This window comes from Spermophilus citellus (assembly GCF_964194105.1).
Source record: "Spermophilus citellus genome assembly, chromosome: 3".
In the NCBI taxonomy this organism is placed as follows: Eukaryota; Metazoa; Chordata; class Mammalia; order Rodentia; family Sciuridae; genus Spermophilus; species Spermophilus citellus.
Genome location: NC_138184.1, coordinates 66635027 through 66654809, shown reverse-complemented (window position 1 = coordinate 66654809; position 19783 = coordinate 66635027).

The following is a 19783-nucleotide window of genomic DNA, read 5'->3' as shown; positions in this document are numbered from 1 at the left end:
GATTTACATTTCCAAATACATCTATTAGTACAGGAGAAAACAGAGTGAAACGCCAAAATTCAAACTGTTACTGGAAACGAACGCTTCAACATAGAAGAACGAAATTTGGGGAACCAAGTGGGCTTAGTGTACTGATCATTACCTGAAAGAATCATCAAGTTTGAGTAAAAAAATGGTTGCTGAGATTTCTGGAGACTCATAATTTTTGGAAGCTTGGCAACCCCTTTCAATGAAAGTGTTTCTCCCCAGTCATGGCTTAGGGCTACATCAAGAGGAAACAGAACATAGAGAAAGAACATGAAACTGCTTTATTGTGTCAAGTTTCAAGAAGCTAGCACAAACCGTGTTTGATTTACATTTCCAAATACATCTATTAGTACAGGAGAAAACAGAGTGAAACGCCAAAATTCAAACTGTTACTGGAAACGAATGCTTCAACATAGAAGAACGAAATTTGTTGAACCAAGTGGGCTTATTGTACTCATAATTACCTGAAAGTATCATCCAGTTTGAGTGAAAAAATAGTTGCTGAGATTTCTGGAGACTCGTAATTTTTGGAAGCTTGGCAAACCCATTCAATGAAAGTGTTTCTCCCCTGTCACTGCTTAGGGCTGCATCAAGAGGAAACAGAACATAGAGAAAGAACGTAAAACTGCTTTATTGTGTCAAGTTTCAAGAAGCTAGCACAAACCGTGTTTGATTTAGAGTTCCAAATACATCTACCAATATAGGAGAAAACAGAGTGAAACGCCAAAATTCAAACTGTTACTGGAAGCAAACGCTTCAACATAGAAGAACGAAATTTGGGGAACCAAGTGGGCTTAGTGTACTGATCATTACCTGAAAGTATCATCCAGTTTGGGTGAAAAAATAGTTGCTGAGATTTCTGGAGACTCGTAATTTTTGGAAGCTTGGCAACCCCTTTCAATGAAAGTGTTTCTCCCCAGTCACGGCTTAGGGCTACATCAAGAGGAAACAGAACATAGAGATAGAACGTGAAACTGCTTTATTGTGTCAAGTTTCAAGAAGCTAGCACAAACCGTGTTTGATTTAGAGTTCCAAATACATCTACCAATATAGGAGAAAACAGAGTGAAACGCCAAAATTCAAACTGTTACTGGAAACGAACGCTTCAACATAGAAGAACGAAATTTGGGGAACCAAGTGGGCTTAGTGTACTGATCATTACCTGAAAGAGTCATCCAGTTTGGGTGAAAAAATAGTTGCTGAGATTTCTGGAGACTCGTAATTTTTGGAAGCTTGGCAACCCCTTTCAATGAAAGTGTTTCTCCCCAGTCAATGCTTAGGGCTACATCAAGAGGAAACAGAACATAGAGATAGAACGTGAAACTGCTTTATTGTGTCAAGTTTCAAGAAGCTAGCACAAACCATGTTTGATTTAGAGTTCCAAATATATGTATCACTATAGGAGAAAACAGAGTGAAACGCCAAAATTCAAACTTTTACTGGAAACGAACGCTTCAACATAGAAGGACGAAATTTGGGAAACCAAGTGGGGTTAGTGTCCTGATCATTACCTGAAAGTGTCATCCAGTTTGTGTGAAAAAAGAGTTGCTGAAATTTCTGGAGACTCGTAATTTTTGGAAGCTTTGCAACCCCTTTCAATGAAAGTGTTTCTCCCCAGTCACTGCTTAGGGCTACATCAAGAGGAAACAGAACATAGAGAAAGAACGTGAAACTGCTTTATTGTGTCAAGTTTCAAGAAGCTAGCACAAACCATGTTTGATTTAGAGTTCCAAATACATCTATCAGTATAGGAGAAAACAGAGTGAAACGCCAAAATTCAAACTGTTACTGGAAACCAACGCTTCAACATAGAAGAACGAAATTTGGGGAACCAAGTGGGCTTATTGTACTGATCATTACGTGAAAGTGTCATCCAGTTTGGGTGAAAAAATAGTTGCTGAGATTTCTGGAGACTCGTAATTTTTGGAAGCTTGGCAACCCCATTCAATGAAAGTGTTTCTCCCCTGTCACTGCTTAGGGCTGCATCAAGAGGAAACAGAACATAGAGAAAGAACGAGAAACTGCTTTATTGTGTCAAATTTCAAGAAGCTAGCACAAACCGTGTTTGATTTAGAGTTCCAAATACATCTACCAATATAGGAGAAAACAGAGTGAAACGCCAAAATTCAAACTGTTACTGGAAGCAAACGCTTCAACATAGAAGAACGAAATTTGGGGAACCAAGTGGGCTTAGTGTACTGATCATTACCTGAAAGTATCATCCAGTTTGGGTGAAAAAATAGTTGCTGAGATTTCTGGAGACTCGTAATTTTTGGAAGCTTGGCAACCCCTTTCAATGAAAGTGTTTCTCCCCAGTGAGTGCTTAGGGCTACATCAAGAGGAAACAGAACATAGAGATAGAACGTGAAACTGCTTTATTGTGTCAAGTTTCAAGAAGCTAGCACAAACCATGTTTGATTTAGAGTTCCAAATACATGTATCACTATAGGAGAAAACAGAGTGAAACGCCAAAATTCAAACTTTTACTGGAAACGAACGCTTCAACATAGAAGGACGAAATTTGGGGAACCAAGTGGGCTTAGTGTCCTGATCATTACCTGAAAGTGTCATCCAGTTTGTGTGAAAAAAGAGTTGCTGAAATCTCTGGAGACTCGTAATTTTTGGAAGCTTTGCAACCCCTTTCAATGAAAGTGTTTCTCCCCAGTCACTTCTTAGGGCTACATCAAGAGGAAACAGAACATAGAGAAAGAATGTGAAACTGCTTTATTGTGTCAAGTTTTAAGAAGCTAGCACAAACCGTGTTTGATTTAGAGTTCCAAATACATGTATCACTATAGGAGAAAACAGAGTGAAACGCCAAAATTCAAAATGTTACTGGAAACGAACGCTTCAACATAGAAGAAAGAATTTTGGGGAACTAAGTGGGCTTAGTGTACTGATCATTACGTGAAAGTGTCATCCCGTTTGGGTGAAAAAATAGTTGCTGAGATTTCTGGAGACTCGTAATTTTTGGAAGCTTGGCAACCCCTTTCAATGAAAGTGTTTCTCCCCAGTCAAGGCTTAGGGCTACATCAAGAGGAAAGAGAACAGAGAGATAGCATGTGAAACTGCTTTATTGTGTCAAGTTTCAAGAAGTGAGCACAATCCGTGTTTGATTTAGAGTTCCATATACAATTATCAGTATAGGAGAAAACAGAGTGAAACGCCAAAATTCAAACTGTTACTGGAAAGGAACGCTTCAACATAGAAGAACGAAATTTGGGGAACCAAGTGGGCTTAGTGTACTGATCATTACCTGAAAGTGTCATCCAGTTTGGGTGAAAAAATAGTTGCTGAGATTTCTGGAGACTCGTAATTTTTGGAAGCTTGGCAACCCCTTTCAATGAAAGTGTTTCTCCCCAGTCACGGCTTAGGGATACATCAAGAGGAAACAGAACATAGAGAAAGAACATGAAACTGCTTTATTGTGTCAAGTTTCAAGAAGCTTGCACAAACCGTGTTTGATTTACATTTCCAAATACATCTATTAGTACAGGAGAAAACAGAGTGAAACGCCAAAATTCAAACTGTTACTGGAAACGAACGCTTCAACATAGAAGAACGAAATTTGGGGAACCAAGTGGGCTTAGTGTACTGATCATTACCTGAAAGAATCATCAAGTTTGAGTAAAAAAATGGTTGCTGAGATTTCTGGAGACTCGTAATTTTTGGAAGCTTGGCAACCCCTTTCAATGAAAGTGTTTCTCCCCAGTCATGGCTTAGGGCTACATCAAGAGGAAACAGAACATAGAGAAAGAACATGAAACTGCTTTATTGTGTCAAGTTTCAAGAAGCTAGCACAAACCGTGTTTGATTTACATTTCCAAATACATCTATTAGTACAGGAGAAAACAGAGTGAAACGCCAAAATTCAAACTGTTACTGGAAACGAATGCTTCAACATAGAAGAACGAAATTTGTTGAACCAAGTGGGCTTATTGTACTCATAATTACCTGAAAGTATCATCCAGTTTGAGTGAAAAAATAGTTGCTGAGATTTCTGGAGACTCGTAATTTTTGGAAGCTTGGCAAACCCATTCAATGAAAGTGTTTCTCCCCTGTCACTGCTTAGGGCTGCATCAAGAGGAAACAGAACATAGAGAAAGAACGTAAAACTGCTTTATTGTGTCAAGTTTCAAGAAGCTAGCACAAACCGTGTTTGATTTAGAGTTCCAAATACATCTACCAATATAGGAGAAAACAGAGTGAAACGCCAAAATTCAAACTGTTACTGGAAGCAAACGCTTCAACATAGAAGAACGAAATTTGGGGAACCAAGTGGGCTTAGTGTACTGATCATTACCTGAAAGTATCATCCAGTTTGGGTGAAAAAATAGTTGCTGAGATTTCTGGAGACTCGTAATTTTTGGAAGCTTGGCAACCCCTTTCAATGAAAGTGTTTCTCCCCAGTCACGGCTTAGGGCTACATCAAGAGGAAACAGAACATAGAGATAGAACGTGAAACTGCTTTATTGTGTCAAGTTTCAAGAAGCTAGCACAAACCGTGTTTGATTTAGAGTTCCAAATACATCTACCAATATAGGAGAAAACAGAGTGAAACGCCAAAATTCAAACTGTTACTGGAAACGAACGCTTCAACATAGAAGAACGAAATTTGGGGAACCAAGTGGGCTTAGTGTACTGATCATTACCTGAAAGAGTCATCCAGTTTGGGTGAAAAAATAGTTGCTGAGATTTCTGGAGACTCGTAATTTTTGGAAGCTTGGCAACCCCTTTCAATGAAAGTGTTTCTCCCCAGTCAATGCTTAGGGCTACATCAAGAGGAAACAGAACATAGAGATAGAACGTGAAACTGCTTTATTGTGTCAAGTTTCAAGAAGCTAGCACAAACCATGTTTGATTTAGAGTTCCAAATATATGTATCACTATAGGAGAAAACAGAGTGAAACGCCAAAATTCAAACTTTTACTGGAAACGAACGCTTCAACATAGAAGGACGAAATTTGGGAAACCAAGTGGGGTTAGTGTCCTGATCATTACCTGAAAGTGTCATCCAGTTTGTGTGAAAAAAGAGTTGCTGAAATTTCTGGAGACTCGTAATTTTTGGAAGCTTTGCAACCCCTTTCAATGAAAGTGTTTCTCCCCAGTCACTGCTTAGGGCTACATCAAGAGGAAACAGAACATAGAGAAAGAACGTGAAACTGCTTTATTGTGTCAAGTTTCAAGAAGCTAGCACAAACCATGTTTGATTTAGAGTTCCAAATACATCTATCAGTATAGGAGAAAACAGAGTGAAACGCCAAAATTCAAACTGTTACTGGAAACCAACGCTTCAACATAGAAGAACGAAATTTGGGGAACCAAGTGGGCTTATTGTACTGATCATTACGTGAAAGTGTCATCCAGTTTGGGTGAAAAAATAGTTGCTGAGATTTCTGGAGACTCGTAATTTTTGGAAGCTTGGCAACCCCATTCAATGAAAGTGTTTCTCCCCTGTCACTGCTTAGGGCTGCATCAAGAGGAAACAGAACATAGAGAAAGAACGAGAAACTGCTTTATTGTGTCAAATTTCAAGAAGCTAGCACAAACCGTGTTTGATTTAGAGTTCCAAATACATCTACCAATATAGGAGAAAACAGAGTGAAACGCCAAAATTCAAACTGTTACTGGAAGCAAACGCTTCAACATAGAAGAACGAAATTTGGGGAACCAAGTGGGCTTAGTGTACTGATCATTACCTGAAAGTATCATCCAGTTTGGGTGAAAAAATAGTTGCTGAGATTTCTGGAGACTCGTAATTTTTGGAAGCTTGGCAACCCCTTTCAATGAAAGTGTTTCTCCCCAGTCACGGCTTAGGGCTACATCAAGAGGAAACAGAACATAGAGATAGAACGTGAAACTGCTTTATTGTGTCAAGTTTCAAGAAGCTAGCACAAACCGTGTTTGATTTAGAGTTCCAAATACATCTACCAATATAGGAGAAAACAGAGTGAAACGCCAAAATTCAAACTGTTACTGGAAAGGAACGCTTCAACATAGAAGAACGAAATTTGGGGAACCAAGTGGGCTTAGTGTACTGATCATTACCTGAAAGTGTCATCCAGTTTGGGTGAAAAAATAGTTGCTGAGATTTCTGGAGACTCGTAATTTTTGGAAGCTTGGCAACCCCTTTCAATGAAAGTGTTTCTCCCCAGTCAGTGCTTAGGGCTACATCAAGAGGAAACAGAACATAGAGATAGAACGTGAAACTGCTTTATTGTGTCAAGTTTCAAGAAGCTAGCACAAACCATGTTTGATTTAGAGTTCCAAATACATGTATCACTATAGGAGAAAACAGAGTGAAACGCCAAAATTCAAACTTTTACTGGAAACGAACGCTTCAACATAGAAGGACGAAATTTGGGGAACCAAGTGGGCTTAGTGTCCTGATCATTACCTGAAAGTGTCATCCAGTTTGTGTGAAAAAAGAGTTGCTGAAATTTCTGGAGACTCGTAATTTTTGGAAGCTTTGCAACCCCTTTCAATGAAAGTGTTTCTCCCCAGTCACTTCTTAGGGCTACATCAAGAGGAAACAGAACATAGAGAAAGAATGTGAAACTGCTTTATTGTGTCAAGTTTTAAGAAGCTAGCACAAACCGTGTTTGATTTAGAGTTCCAAATACATGTATCACTATAGGAGAAAACAGAGTGAAACGCCAAAATTCAAAATGTTACTGGAAACGAACGCTTCAACATAGAAGAAAGAAATTTGGGGAACTAAGTGGGCTTAGTGTACTGATCATTACGTGAAAGTGTCATCCAGTTTGGGTGAAAAAATAGTTGCTGAGATTTCTGGAGACTCGTAATTTTTGGAAGCTTGGCAACCCCTTTCAATGAAAGTGTTTCTCCCCAGTCACGGCTTAGGGCTACATCAAGAGGAAAGAGAACAGAGAGATAGCACGTGAAACTGCTTTATTGTGTCAAGTTTCAAGAAGTGAGCACAATCCGTGTTTGATTTAGAGTTCCATATACAATTATCAGTATAGGAGAAAACAGAGTGAAACGCCAAAATTCAAACTGTTACTGGAAACGAACGCTTCAACATAGAAGAACGAAATTTGGGGAACCAAGTGGGCTTAGTGTACTGATCATTACCTGAAAGTGTCATCCAGTTTGGGTGAAAAAATAGTTGCTGAGATTTCTGGAGACTCGTAATTTTTGGAAGCTTGGCAACCCCTTTCAATGAAAGTGTTTCTCCCCAGTCACGGCTTAGGGATACATCAAGAGGAAACAGAACATAGAGAAAGAACATGAAACTGCTTTATTGTGTCAAGTTTCAAGAAGCTAGCACAAACCATGTTTGATTTAGAGTTCCAAATACATCTATCAGCATAGGAGAAAACAGAGTGAAACGCCAAAATTCAAACTGTTACTGGAAACGAACGCTTCAACATAGAAGAACGAAATTTGGGGAACCAAGTGGGCTTAGTGTACTGATCATTACCTGAAAGTATCATCCAGTTTGGGTGAAAAAATTGTTGCTTAGATTTCTAGAGACTCGTAATTTTTGGAAGTTTTCCAACCCCTTTCAATGAAAGTGTTTCTCCCCAGTCACTGCTTATGGCTACATCAAGAGGAAACAGTACATAGAGATAGAACGTGAAACTGCTTTATTGTGTCAAGTTTGAAGAAGCTAGGACAAACCGTGTTTGATTTATTGTTCCAAATACATCTATCAATATAGGTGAAAACAGAGTGAAACGCCAAAATTCAAACTGTTACTGGAAACGAACGCTTCAACATAGAAGAACGAAATTTCGGGAACCAAGTGGGATTAGTGTACTGATCATTACCTGAAAGTGTCATCCAGTTTCGGTGAAAAAATAGTTGGTGAGATTTCTAGAGACTCGTAATTTTTGGAAGCTTGGCAACCCCTTTCAATGAAAGTGTTTCTCCCCAGTCACTGCTTAGGGCTACAACAAGAGGAAACAGAACATAGAGATAGAAGGTGAAACTGCTTTATTGTGTCAAGTTTCAAGAAGCTAGCACAAACCATGTTTGATTTAGAGTTCCAAATACATGTATCTCTATAGGAGAAAACAGAATGAAACGCCAAAATTCAAACTGTTACTGGAAACGAACGCTTCAACATAGAAGGACGAAATTTGGGGAACCAAGTGGGGTTAGTGTCCTGATCATTACCTGAAAGTGTCATCCAGTTTGTGTGAAAAAAGAGTTGCTGAAATTTCTGGAGACTCGTAATTTTTGGAAGCTTTGCAACCCCTTTCAATGTAAGTGTTTCTCCCCAGTCACTGCTTAGGGCTACATCAAGAGGAAACAGAACACAGAGATAGAACGTGAAACTGCTTTATTGTGTCAAGTTTCAAGAAGCTAGCACAAACCGTGTTTGTTTTAGAGTTCCAAATACATCTATCAGTATAGGAGAAAACAGAGTGAAACGCCAAAATTCAAAATGTTACTGGAAACGAACGCTTCAACATAGAAGAACGAAATTTGGGGAACCAAGTGGGCTTAGTGTACTGATCATTACGTGAAAGTGTCATCCATTTTGGGTGAAAATATAGTTGCTGAGATTTCTGGAGACTCGTAATTTTTGGAAGCTTGGCAACCCCTTTCAATGAAAGTGTTTCTCCCCAGTCACTGCTTAGGGCTACATATAGAGGAAACAGAACATAGGGATAGCACGTTAAACCGCTTTACTGTGTCAAGTTTCAGGAAGCTAGCACAAACCGTGTTTGATTTAGAGTTCCAAATACAACTATCAGTATAGGAGAAAACAGAGTGAAATGCCAAAATTCAAACTGTTACTGGAAACGAACGCTGAAACATAGAAGAACGAAATTTGTTGAACCAAGTGGGCTTATTGTACTGATCATTACCTGAAAGTGTCATCCCGTTTGGGTGGAAAAATAGTTGCTGAGATTTCTGGAGACTTGTAATTTTTGGAAGCTTGGCAACCCCTTTCAATGAAAGTGTTTCTCCCCAGTCACTGCTTAGGGCTACATCAAGAGGAAACAGAACATAGAGATAGAACGTGAAACTGCTTTATTGTGTCAAGTTTGAAGAAGCTAGCACAAACCGTGTTTGTTTTAGAGTTCCAAATACATCTATCAGTATAGGAGAAAACAGAGTGAAACGCCAAAATTCAAACTGTTACTGGAAACGAACGCTTCAACATAGAAGATCGAAATTTGGGGAACCAATTGGGCTTAGTGTACTGATCATTACCTGAAAGTATCATCCAGTTTGGGTGAAAAAATAGTTGCTGAGATTTCTGGAGACTCGTAATTTTTGGAAGATTGGCAACCCCTTTCAATGAAAGTGTTTCTCCCCAGTCACTGCTTAGGGCTACATCAAAAGGAAATAGAACATAGAGATAGAACGTGAAACTGCTTTATTGTGTCAAGTTTCAAGAAGCTAGCACAAACCGTGATTGATTTAGAGTTCCAAATACAACTATCAATATAGGAGAAAACAGAGTGAAACGCCAAAATTCAAACTGTTACTGGAAACGAACGCTTCAACATAGAAGAAAGACATTTGGAGAACCAAGTGGGCTTAGTGTACTGATCATTACCTGAAAGTGTCATCCAGTTTGGGTGAAAAAATAGTTTCAGAGATTTCTGGAATCTCGTAATTTTTGGAAGCTTGGCAACCCCTTTCAATGAAAGTGTTTCTCCCCAGTCACTGCTTAGGGCTACATCAAGAGGAAACAGAACATAGAGATAGAACGTGAAACTGCTTTATTGTGTCAAGTTTCAAGAAGCTAGCACAAACCATGTTTGATTTAGAGTTCCAAATATATGTATCACTATAGGAGAAAACAGAGTGAAACGCCAAAATTGAAACTTTTACTGGAAACGAACGCTTCAACATAGAAGGACGAAATTTGGGGAACCAAGTGGGCTTAGTGTCCTGATCATTACCTGAAAGTGTCATCCAGTTTGTGTGAAAAAGGAGTTGCTGAAATCTGGAGACTCGTAATTTTTGGAAGCTTTGCAACCCCTTTCAATGAAAGTGTTTCTCCCCAGTCACTGCTTAGGGCTACATCAAGAGGAAACAGAAGATAGAGAAAGAACGTGAAACTGCTTTATTGTGTCAAGTTTCAAGAAGCTAGCACAAACCATGTTTGATTTAGAGTTCCAAATACATCTATCAGTATAGGAGAAAACAGAGTGAAATGCCAAAATTCAAACTGTTACTGGAAACGAACGCTTCAACATAGAAGAACGAAATTTGGGGAACCAAGTGGGCTTAGTGTACTGATCATTACCTGAAAGAATCATCAAGTTTGAGTAAAAAAATGGTTGCTGAGATTTCTGGAGACTCGTAATTTTTGGAAGCTTGGCAACCCCTTTCAATGAAAGTGTTTCTCCCCAGTCATGGCTTAGGGCTACATCAAGAGGAAACAGAACATAGAGAAAGAACATGAAACTGCTTTATTGTGTCAAGTTTCAAGAAGCTAGCACAAACCGTGTTTGATTTAGATTTCCAAATACATCTATTAGTACAGGAGAAAACAGAGTGAAATGCCAAAATTCAAACTGTTACTGGAAACGAACGCTTCAACATAGAAGAACGAAATTTGTTGAACCAAGTGGGCTTATTGTACTGATCATTACCAGAAAGTATCATCCAGTTTGAGTGAAAAAATAGTTGCTGAGATTTCTGGAGACTCGTAATTTTTGGAAGCTTGGCAACCCCATTCAATGAAAGTGTTTCTCCCCTGTCACTTGCTTAGGGCTGCATCAAGAGGAAACAGAACATAGAGACAGAACGTGAAACTGCTTTATTGTGTCAAGTTTCAAGAAGCTAGCACAAACCGTGTTTGATTTAGAGTTCCAAATACATCTACCAATATAGGAGAAAACAGAGTGAAACGCCAAAATTCAAACTGTTACTGGAAGCAAACGCTTCAACATAGAAGAACGAAATTTGGGGAACCAAGTGGGCTTAGTGTACTGATCATTACCTGAAAGTATCATCCAGTTTGGGTGAAAAAATTGTTGCTGAGATTTCTGGAGACTCGTAATTTTTGGAAGCTTGGCAACCCCTTTCAATGAAAGTGTTTCTCCCCAGTCACGGCTTAGGGCTACATCAAGAGGAAACAGAACATAGAGATAGAACGTGAAACTGCTTTATTGTGTCAAGTTTCAAGAAGCTAGCACAAACCATGTTTGATTTAGAGTTCCAAATACATCTACCAATATAGGAGAAAACAGAGTGAAACGCCAAAATTCAAACTGTTACTGGAAACGAACGCTTCAACATAGAAGAACGAAATTTGGGGAACCAAGTGGGCTTAGTGTACTGATCATTACCTGAAAGTGTCATCCAGTTTGGGTGAAAAAATAGTTGCTGAGATTTCTGGAGACTCGTAATTTTTGGAAGCTTGGCAACCCCTTTCAATGAAAGTGTTTCTCCCCAGTCACGGCTTAGGGCTACATCAAGAGGAAACAGAACATAGAGATAGAACGTGAAACTGGTTTATTGTGTCAAGTTTCAAGAAGCTAGCACAAACCATGTTTGATTTAGAGTTCCAAATACATGTATCACTATAGGAGAAAACAGAGTGAAACGCCAAAATTCAAACTTTTACTGGAAACGAAGGCTTCAACATAGAAGGACAAAATTTGGGGAACCAAGTGGGCTTAGTGTCCTGATCATTACCTGAAAGTGTCATCCAGTTTGTGTGAAAAAATAGTTGCTGAGATTTCTGGAGACTCGTAATTTTTGGAAGCTTGGCAACCCCTTTCAATGAAAGTGTTTCTCCCCAGTCACGGCTTAGGGCTACATCAAGAGGAAAGAGAACAGAGAGATAGCACGTGAAACCGCTTTATTGTGTCAAGTTTCAAGAAGTGAGCACAATCCGTGTTTGATTTAGAGTTCCATATACAATTATCAGTATAGGAGAAAACAGAGTGAAACGCCAAAATTCAAACTGTTACTGGAAAGGAACGCTTCAACATAGAAGAACGAAATTTGGGGAACCAAGTGGGCTTAGTGTACTGATCATTACCTGAAAGTGTCATCCAGTTTGGGTGAAAAAATAGTTGCTGAGATTTCTGGAGACTCGTAATTTTTGGAAGCTTGCCAACCCCTTTCAATGAAAGTGTTTCTCCCCAGTCACGGCTTAGGGATACATCAAGAGGAAACAGAACATAGAGAAAGTACATGAAACTGCTTTATTGTGTCAAGTTTCAAGAAGCTAGCACAAACCATGTTTGATTTAGAGTTCCAAATACATCAATCAGCATAGTAGAAAACAGAGTGAAACGCCAAAATTCAAACTGTTACTGGAAACGAACGCTTCAACATAGAAGAACGAAATTTGGGGAACCAAGTGGGCTTAGTGTACTGATCATTACCTGAAAGTATCATCCAGTTTGGGTGAAAAAATTGTTGCTTAGATTTCTAGAGACTCGTAATTTTTGGAAGCTTTCCAACCCCTTTCAATGAAAGTGTTTCTCCCCAGTCACTGCTTATGGCTACATCAAGAGGAAACAGAACATAGAGATAGAACGTGAAACTGCTTTATTGTGTCAAGTTTCAAGAAGCTAGGACAAACCGTGTTTGATTTATTGTTCCAAATACAGCTATCAATATAGGTGAAAACAGAGTGAAACGCCAAAATTCAAACTGTTACTGGAAACGAACGCTTCAACATAGAAGAACGAAATTTCGGGAACCAAGTGGGCTTAGTGTACTGATCATTACCTGAAAGTGTCATCCAGTTTCGGTGAAAAAATAGTTGGTGAGATTTCTAGAGACTCGTAATTTTTGGAAGCTTGGCAACCCCTTTCAATGAAAGTGTTTCTCCCCAGTCACTGCTTAGGGCTACAAGAAGAGGAAACAGAACATAGAGATAAAAGGTGAAACTGCTTTATTGTGTCAAGTTTCAAGAAGCTAGCACAAACCATGTTTGATTTAGAGTTCCAAATACATGTATCTCTATAGGAGAAAACAGAATGAAACGCCAAAATTCAAACTGTTACTGGAAACGAACGCTTCAACATAGAAGGACGAAATTTGGGGAACCAAGTGGGTTTAGTGTCCTGATCATTACCTGAAAGTGTCATCCAGTTTGGGTGAAAAAAGGGTTGCTGATATTTCTGGAGACTCGTAATTTTTGGAAGCTTTGCAACCCCTTTCAATGAAAGTGTTTCTCCCCAGTCACTGCTTAGGGCTACATCAAGAGGAAACAGAACACAGAGATAGAACGTGAAACTGCTTTATTGTGTCAAGTTTCAAGAACCTAGCACAAACCGTGTTTGATTTAGAGTTCCAAATACATGTATCACTATAGGAGAAAACAGAGTGAAACGCCAAAATTCAAAATGTTACTGGAAACGAACGCTTCAACATAGAAGAACGAAATTTGGGGAACCAAGTGGGCTTAGTGTACTGATCATTACGTGAAAGTGTCATCCATTTTGGGTGAAAATATAGTTGCTGAGATTTCTGGAGACTCGTAATTTTTGGAAGCTTGGCAACCCCTTAAAATGAAAGTGTTTCTCCCCAGTCACTGCATAGGGCTACATATAGAGGAAACAGAACATAGAGATAGCACGTTAAACCGCTTTACTGTGTCAAGTTTCAGGAAGCTAGCACAAACCGTGTTTGATTTAGAGTTCCAAATACAACTATCAGTATAGGAGAAAACAGAGTGAAATGCCAAAATTCAAACTGTTACTGGAAACGAACGCTGAAACATAGAAGAACGAAATTTGTTGAACCAAGTGGGCTTATTGTACTGATCATTACCTGAAAGTGTCATCCAGTTTGGGTGGAAAAATAGTTGCTGAGATTTCTGGAGACTTGTAATTTTTGGAAGCTTGGCAACCCCTTTCAATGAAAGTGTTTCTCCCCAGTCACTGCTTAGGGCTACATCAAGAGGAAACAGAACATAGAGATAGAACGTGAAACTGCTTTATTGTGTCAAGTTTCAAGAAGCTAGCACAAACCGTGTTTGATTTAGAGTTCCAAATACAACTATCAATATAGGAGAAAACAGAGTGAAACGCCAAAATTCAAACTGTTACTGGAAACGAACGCTTCAAAATAGAAGAACGACATTTGGAGAACCAAGTGGGCTTAGTGTACTGATCATTACCTGAAAGTGTCATCCAGTTTGGGTGAAAAAATAGTTTCAGAGATTTCTGGAATCTCGTAATTTTTGGAAGCTTGGCAACCCCTTTCAATGAAAGTGTTTCTCCCCAGTCAGTGCTTAGGGCTTCAACAAGAGGAAACAGAACATAGAGATAGAACGTGAAACTGCTTTATTGTGTCAAGTTTCAAGAAGCTAGCACAAACCATGTTTGATATAGAGTACCAAATACATGTATCACTATAGGAGAAAACAGAGTGAAACGCCAAAATTCAAACTGTTACTGAAAACGAACGCTTCAATATAGAAGAACGAAATTTGGGGAACCAAGTGGGCTTAGTGTACTGATCATTACCTGAAAGTGTCATCCAGTTTGGGTGAAAAAATTGTTGCTGAGATTTCTGGCGACTCGTAATTTTTGGAAGCTTGGCAACCCCTTTCAATGAAAGTGTTTCTCCCCAGTCACTGCTTAGGGCTACATCAAGAGGAAACAGAACATAGAGATAGCACGTGAAACCGCTTTATTGTGTCAAGTTTCAAGAAGCTAGCACAAACCGTGTTTGATTTAGAGTTCCAAATACAACTATCAGTATAGGAGAAAACAGAGTGAAATGCCAAAATTCAAACTGAACTGGAAACGAACGCTTCAACATAGAAGAACGAAATTTGGGGAACCAAGTGGTCTTAGTGTCCTGATCATTACCTGAAAGTGTCATCCAGTTTGGGTGAAAACATAGTTGCTGAGATTTCTGGAGACTCGTAATTTTTGGAAGCTTGGCAACCCCTTTCAATGAAAGTGTTTCTCCCCAGTCACTGCTTAGGGCTACATCAACAGGAAACAGAACATAGAGATAGAACGTGAAACTGCTTTATTGTGTCAAGTTTCAAGAAGCTAGCACAAACCGTGTTTGATTTAGAGTTCCAAATACATGTATCACTATAGGAGAAAACAGAGTGAAACGCCAAAATTCAAACTGTTACTGGAAACGAACGCTTCAACAGAGAAGAACGACATTTGGTGAACCAAGTGGACTTAGTGTACTGATCATTACCTGAAAGTGTCATCCAGTTTGGGTGAAAAAATAGTTGCTGAGATTTCTGGAGACTCGTAATTTTTGGAAGCTTGGCAACCCCTTTCAATGAAAGTGTTTCTTTCTCCCCAGTCACTGCTTAGGGCTACATCAACAGGAAACAGAACATAGAGATAGAACGTGAAACTGCTTTATTGTGTCAAGTTTCAAGAAGCTAGCACAAACCGTGTTTGATTTAGAGTTCCAAATACAACTATCAATATAGGAGAAAACAGAGTGAAACGCCAAAATTCAAACAGTTACTAAAAACGAACGCTTCAACATAGAAGAATGACATTTGGAGAACCAAGTGGGCTTAGTGTACTGATCATTACCTGAAAGTGTCATCCAGTTTGTGTGAAAAAATAGTTTCAGGGATTTCTGGAGACTCGTAATTTTTGGAAGCTTGGCAACCCCTTTCAATGAAAGTGTTTCTCCCCAGTCACTGCTTAGGGCTACATCAAGAGGAAACAGAACATAGAGATAGAACGTGAAACTGCTTTATTGTGTCAAGTTTCAAGAAGCTAGCACAAACCGTGTTTGATTTAGAGTTCCAAATACATCTATCAGTTTGGAGAAAACAGAGTGAAACGCCAAAATTCAAACTGTTACTGGAAACGAACGCTTCAACATAGAAGAACGAAATTTGGGAAACCAAGTGGGCTTAGTGTACTGATCATTACCTGAAAGTGTCATCCAGGTTGGGTGAAAAAATAGTTGCTGAGATTTCTGGAGACTCGTAATTTTTGGAAGCTTGGCAACCCCTTTCAATGAAAGTGTTTCTCCCCAGTCACTACTTAGGGCTACATCAAGAGGAAACAGAACATAGAGATAGAACGTGAAACTGCTTTATTGTGTCAAGTTTCAAGAAGCTAGCACAAACCGTGTTTGATTTAGAGTTCCAAATACATGTATCACTATAGGAGAAAACAGAGTGAAACGCCAAAATTCAAACTGTTACTTGAAACGAACGCTTCAACATAGAAGAACGTAATTTGGGGAACCAAGTGGTCTTAGTGTCCTGATCATTACCTGAATGTGTCATCCAGTTTGGGTGAAAAATAGTTGCTGAGATTTCTGGAGACTCGTAATTTTTGGAAGCTTGGCAACCCCTTTCAATGAAAGTGTTCCTCCCCAGTCACTGCTTAGGGCTACATCAAGAGGAAACGGAACATAGAGATAGCACGTGAAACCGCTTTATTGTGTCAAGTTTCAAGAAGCTAGCACAAACCGTGTTTGATTTAGAGTTCCAAATACAACTATCAGTATAGGAGAAAACAGAGTGAAACGCCAAAATTCAAACTGTTACTGGAAACGAACGCTTCAACATAGAAGAACGAAATTTGGGGACGCAAGTGGGCTTAGTGTACTGATCATTACCTGAAAGTGTCATCCAGTTTTGGTGAAAAAATAGTTGCTGAGATTTCTGGAGACTCGTAATTTTTGGAAGCTTGGCAACCCCTTTCAATGAAAGTGTTTCTCCCCAGTCACTGCTTAGGGCTACATCAAGTGGAAACAGAACATAGAGATAGAACGTGAAACTGCTTTATTGTGTCAAGTTTCAAGTAGCTAGCACAAAACGTGTTTGATTTAGAGTTCCAAATACATCTATCACTATAGGAGAAAACAGAGTGAAACGCCAAAATTCAAACTGTTACTGGAAACGAACGCTTCAACATAGAAGAACGAAATTTGGGGAACCAAGTGGGCTTAGTGTACTGATCATTACCTGAAATTATCTTCCAGTTTGGGTGAAAAAATAGTTGCTGAGATTTCTGGAGACTCGTAATTTTTGGAAGCTTGGCAACCCCTTTCAATGAAAGTGTTTCTCCCCAGTCACTACTTAGGGCTACATCAAGAGGAAACAGAACATAGAGATAGAACGTGAAACTGCTTTATTGTGTCAAGTTTCAAGAAGCTAGCACAAACCGTGTTTGATTTAGAGTTCCAAATACATCTATCAATATAGGAGAAAAAAAAGTGAAATGCCAAAATTCAAAATGTTACTGGAAACGAACGCTTCAACATACAAGAACGAAATTTGGGGAACCAATCTTGATGACACTTTCAGGTAATGATCAGTATCCCAATCCCACTTGGTTCACCAATTTCGTTCCTCTAGGTTAAACCGTTCGTTGGCAGTAGCAGTTTTAATTTTTAGGTTTCACTCCGTTTTCTCCTTTATGGATACATGTAGTTGGAACTCTAAATCAAACATGGTTTGTGCTAGCTCTTTGAAACTTGACACAATAAAGTAGATCCAAGTTCTATTTCTATGGTTTGTTTCCTATTGATGTAGCCTAAAGCAGAGACTGGCGCAAATCACTTTCATTGAAAGGGGTTGCCAACCTTCCAAAAAACTATGAGTTTCCTGAAATCTCAGCACGCATTTTTTCACCCAATCTTTATGACACTTTCAGGTTATGATCATTACCCCAATCACACTTGGCTCACCAAATTTCGATCTTCTAGGTTAAACAGTTCGTTGGCAGTAACAGTTTTAATTTTTAGGTTTCACTCTGTTTTCTCCTATGTGGATACATGTAGTTGGAACTCTAAATCAAACACGGTTTGTGCTACCTCTTTGAACCTTGACACAACAAAGTATTCCAAGTTCTATCTCTATGGTTTGTATCCTAATGATGTAGCCCTAAGCACAGACTGGCGCAAATGACTTTCATGGAGAGGGGTTTCCAAGCTTCCAAAATCTACGAGTTTCCTGAAATCTCAGCACATATTTTTTCACACAATCTTGATGACCCTTTCAGGTAATGATCAGTACCCTAATCCCACTAGCCTCACCACATTTCGTTCTTCTAGGTTAAACCTTTCGAAGGCAGTAACTGTTTTAATTTTTAGGTTTCACTCTGTTTTCTCCTATATGGATACATGTAGTTGGAACTCTAAATCAAACACGGTTTGTGCTAGCTCTTTGAAACATGACACAATAAAGTAGTTCCAAGTTCTATATCTATGGATTGGTTTCTATTGATGTAGACCTACCAGAGACTGGTGCAAATCACTTTAATGGAAAGTGGTTGCCAAGATTCCCAAAAACTACAAGTTTCCTGAAATCACAGAACACATTTTTTCAACCAATCTTGATGAAACTTTCAGGTAATGATCAGTACCCCAGTCCCACTTGGCTCACCAAATTTCCTTCTTCTAAGCTAAACTGTTGGTTGGAAGTAACAGTTTTAATTTTTAGGTTTCACTCTGTTTTCTCCTACATGGATACATGTAGTTGGAAGTCTAAATCAAACACGGTTTGTGCTAGCTCTTTGAAACTTGACACAATAAAGTAGTTCCAAGTTCTAACTCTATGGTTTGTTTCCTATTGATGTAGCCCTAAGCAGAGACTGGCACAAATCACTTTCATGGAAAGGGGTTGCCAAGCTTCCAAACAACTACGAGTTTCCAGAAATCTCAGCACACATTTTTTCACCCAATCTTGACGACACTTTCAGGTAATGATCAGTACCCCAATCCCATCTGGCTCACCAAATTTTGTTCTTCTAGGTTAAACCGTTCGTTGGCAGTAGCAGTTTTAATTTTTAGGATTCATTCTGTTTTCTCCTATATGGATACATGTAGTTGAAACTCTAAATCAAACACGGTTTGTGCTAGCTCTTTGAAACTTGACACAATAAAGTAGTTCCAAGTTCTATCTCTATGGTTGGTATCCTATTGATGTAGCCCTAAGCAGAGACTGGCGCAAATCACTTTCATGGAGAGGGATTGCCAAGCTTCCAAAATCTATGAGTTTCCTGAAATCTGAGCACACATTTTTTCACCCAATCTTGATGACACTTTCAGGTAATGATCCGTACCCCAATCCCACTTGGCTCACCAAATTTCGTTCTTCTAGTTTAAACCATTCGTTGGCTGTAACAGTTTTAATTTTTAGGATTCACTCTGCTTTCTCCTATATGGATACAGGTAGATGGAACTCTAAATCAAACACGGTTTGTGCTACCTTTTTGAAACTTGACACAATAAAGTAGATCCAAGTCCTATCTCTATGGTTTGTTTCCTATTGATGTAGCCCTAAGCAGAGACTGGTGCAAATCAGTTTCATGGAAAGGGGTTACCAAGCTTACAAAAAAACTATGAATTTCCTGAAATCTCAGCACATATTTTTTCACCCCATCTCGATGACACTTTCAGGTAATTATCAGTACCCCAATCCCACTTGCCTCACAAAATTTTGTTCTTTTAGGTAAACAGTTCGATGGCAATAACTATTTTAATTTTTAGGTTTCACTCTCTTTTCTCCTATATGGATACATGTAGTTGAAACTCTAAATCAAACACGGTTTGTGCTAGCTTTTTGAATCTTGACACAATAAAGTAGTTCCAAGTTCTATCTCTATGGTTTGCTTCCTATTGATGTAGCGCTAAGCAGAGACTAGCGAAAATCAGTTTAATGGAGGGGTTACCAAGCTTTCTAAAAACTACGAGTTTCCTGAAATCTCAGCACACATTTTTTCACCAAATCTCAATGACACTTTCAGGCAATTATCAGTACCCCAATCACACTTGGCTCAACAAATTTCGTTCTTCTAGTTTAAACCGTTTGTTGGCAGTAACAGTTTTAATTTTTAGGTTTCACTCTGTT